Source organism: Myotis nattereri, assembly GCF_964212035.1.
Source record: "Myotis nattereri genome assembly, chromosome: 3".
Taxonomy (NCBI): Eukaryota; Metazoa; Chordata; class Mammalia; order Chiroptera; family Vespertilionidae; genus Myotis; species Myotis nattereri.
In genome coordinates this window covers 179,622,329-179,625,526 of record NC_138077.1, presented here as the reverse complement: position 1 = coordinate 179,625,526, position 3,198 = coordinate 179,622,329, and the positions used below count along the sequence as shown (strand labels likewise).

The window sequence follows — 3,198 nt, the reverse complement described above, 5'->3', positions numbered from 1 at the left end:
GGGTGGGGGGGCTGCCCAGAGGCTGGTTTCCATTTAAACCAGATTTGCAGGCGCCACTTTCAGCTCTGGGAAGCCCCGGCTGGCACAGGCTGTTGCTCGGCTCTGGCCATGGATGAAGGACCAGGGCCTCGCTTTCTCCATCTGTGAAATGGGGACAATAGCATTGCTCTATGCACTATGGGATTAGTGCATCAGGGTGCTTAGAACAGCACCCAGGACGGCGAGCCCTTATTCGTGTAGGAGACCGACGTGTATGCACCTCAGACACCCGGAGGGGTGGTGCTGGGACAGGACGCCTGGGGCTGGGGACCTGGGAGGCCCCTGGCGAGATTAAAGAGGCAGACGTTTCCTGGGGGAGAGGTTACACAGTGTGTCCAAGGGGCATGCAGGTCTCGGTCCCCTTCCTCCCCCAGGACAGCCCTGCAGCCTGTCAGGGCCCGGCTCCTCCCACCAGCCATCCAGACAGCAGGCCGGCCAGTGCAGGTGGGAAGCTGAGGGATGGCCACTAGGGGGCGCCGGGACCCAAGCCTACAAGGTACTCTGAGCAGAGCGTTCCCCGTCTTTCATTGGAAGGGACCACTGGCTGCAAGAACTGAAAGTTCCTCAAGAACTGAGGGCTCATCCTGTCCTTGGAGGCGGCGGGAGGCCCAGCGCAGCCCCGGTTCTGCCAGGTTCTGGGTACGTCTCTCCCAGTGCTTTCTGGGCCAGTTTCCCACTGGTCAGGGTGGTGGGTGTGGGACAGAGGAAGGTGCAGCCCCGGGAGGGCCGTGCCTGGGCCTCCGCACCCCCACCCTGCAGTGGCCTGGTGCTGCCCGAGGAGCGTCTCCTGCTCTTTAGGCCTTGCCGTTGCCGAGGACGTGTCCACGCTGGTCTAACCCTCTCCGCCCCCTGGGGAGGCTGGTATGGAAACTGAGGCGCAGGAGCTGGGTGCTTTGAGGCCCACAGCAGGGGCGCTGAGCTCTGGGTCTTGGGCTCCGCTTCTTCCCCAAAGGGCCAGGGCCAGGGCCAGGGCCGTGTGTATTCATCGGCCCGCAGAGGCCGCCGAGCTGGAGGAAGGGCGCTGAGCCCGACCGAGCCCTGGAGCCTGGGCTGCAGAGCTTAGGGGCCTGGGGGTGGGGTGGGGTCTGCATGGTACCAGTTTCCCCAGTGGTTTCTGAGTAAGGGCCCCCAGAAACCTCCCTGTAGGCTCAGGTAGCCTGTGCGGGGGCACCAGCGGGACGTGCCGAGCCCAGCATTAGCCGGCTCGGCTCCAGGTAGGGCCCTCTGTGCACCCTCTCCCGCTCCGCCTCCGAGACTCACAGCCCAGAGCGGAGATGCCCACGCACAGCAGACGACGCGGGGTGCTGTGGCCCGTGCCGGGACCTGGAAAGCGAAGGGAAGAGTGGACAGCACGGGCAAAGGCCTGACACAAGAGCATAATGGAAAAGAACGGGTCTGGTGGGGGGGAGGGCGTGATGGGAGGAGGGGCAGAGCTCCGATACAGACTTTAAACTGGGGGGGGGGGGGGCTTGGATGTCTTAATTGCCCTTTTACTTGAAAGTCTCCCACCAGCCTGGGGGCTCCCTTGCTGATTTTCTGCACTAGACCTCCCTAGCAGAGGCGCTGGTCCCCCAAAACATTACACCTTAGTAGTGAGCTGCCCCACTGGCATGCAGGTTGGAGGGGCAGGGGAGTGGGGTGGGTGGGAGCTGAGGTTGCAAAAGTAGGAGGTGGGGGTAATGGGGAGGGGGGTGCGCAGGGAGCAGCTGATTTGTTTTAGAGCGAGAGGCTCTGGGCTGCGTTCTGAACTGTGGCATCAAAGGCGGCTTGGAGACGTGTGCAGAATGAGGTGAAATATTATGGAAATTGTCTCCCCTGCTTTGTGGCCTGCGAGTGCACGGTCACTGAGTAGAGTTTCCCCGGGCCCCTTACTTCTCTCTTTGAAAGGAAACCTTTTGGATCAAATAAATACAAATCACGGTCATACGTTTCTTCTGAACGCAGCTGGCTTCACAGGCCGTGACCGAAACGGACGGAGCTTTTGTCAGGCTGCCCCGCCAGCAGCCGCGGGGCAAGCAGCTCACCTCGGAGACCCACGTGGTCACATTCCGTCCTGCCTCTCCTGGGGCCACCGCCTGCCCGTGGAGGACGCAGCTCGGCCGACCGGCCACGCCAGCACGCCCCTCAGGCCTGCGGAGCACCCGAGTCTTCACCCGCCGAAGGGGCTACACCGGCTGTTCACTCCTTTTTAATTTTTCTCAAAGAAATACAAACACATTGTTCAAAAAGCCAATCAGTGTACTGTGGGCTGAGAGCCACCATGAACAGTCCGCAAACGACCCGTCTCCGCAGCCCCATCGCTGCCCACTGTCAGCTGCCCACTGTCCAGGGGCCACACTCGCCCCGGAAGCTGTTCCTCTGCACTCGCGCCCGTGCTTCAGTACGAATGACAACGCCGCTTCCACGCCGCCCCTGAGATCCTTCCTCTGGCTTCCCGGAGAGGCGGGGAGGCCGACGTCCCTGGCCCCACCGCGTCCCTGTCCCCACCGCGCCCCTGGCCCCAGACTCCCAGCAGTGAAGGGTCATGCTTTTCATTCAGTGGATATTCTGGACTTGCATGATCACAACTATGTAAATATTTACTAATCCAAACACTAGATTCAGATTTTCCTTTATTCATACTTTTACCATTTGCTGGAATTAACAGTTGCCTTGTCTCTCGTTTGTCTAGTTTTCTATGTTCCCATTGCTAATGCTTCCCAAAGCCTCCGATGGCCACGGGCACCACCTCTCTGTGTCTCCGTCATTGTCCGCACTGCGGAGCGTCCGAGGCCCGGGCAGCCCCGACCCCCAGGCCTGCTGCCCCGCTGTCCTCCTGGCCCCTGCCTGACCTGCTCGGGTCCCTTGTTGGCAAGACCGGTGTCTTCAGTCCTGGTCGGTGGAGCTCATCCCCCAGTAACGTTTTGAAAAATGCTGCGCAGAAAATGCTTCTCTTTCTGTCGTTCTGGCCTGTCTGGAAATCTCTCTATTCTGCAGTCCCCCTTGATGAATAGTGTAGCTGGGCACAGAATCCGGTTGGAAATTGTTTTCATTCGGGGTTTTAAGGTTTTTGCTGTTCATCCTCCTGTGCTGCTCTGAGGAGTCCAACGGCATTTTGATCCACATCCCTGTGCGGGGCTTTGCTTCTTTCTTTCCTTCTCTTCCTCCCTCTCCTTTTAG

At 60.1% G+C, this 3,198-nt stretch overlaps 1 long non-coding RNA gene across 1 annotated transcript; it reads left to right on the top strand.

Moving 5' to 3' along the window:
- The first annotated feature begins 558 nt into the window (after positions 1 to 558).
- Positions 559 to 2,272, top strand: LOC308516395. Its single transcript, XR_013995741.1, has 2 exons — positions 559 to 678; positions 1,984 to 2,272. It is a non-coding gene; the product is annotated as an uncharacterized lncRNA (long non-coding RNA).
- Positions 2,273 to 3,198: the final 926 nt, after the last annotated feature.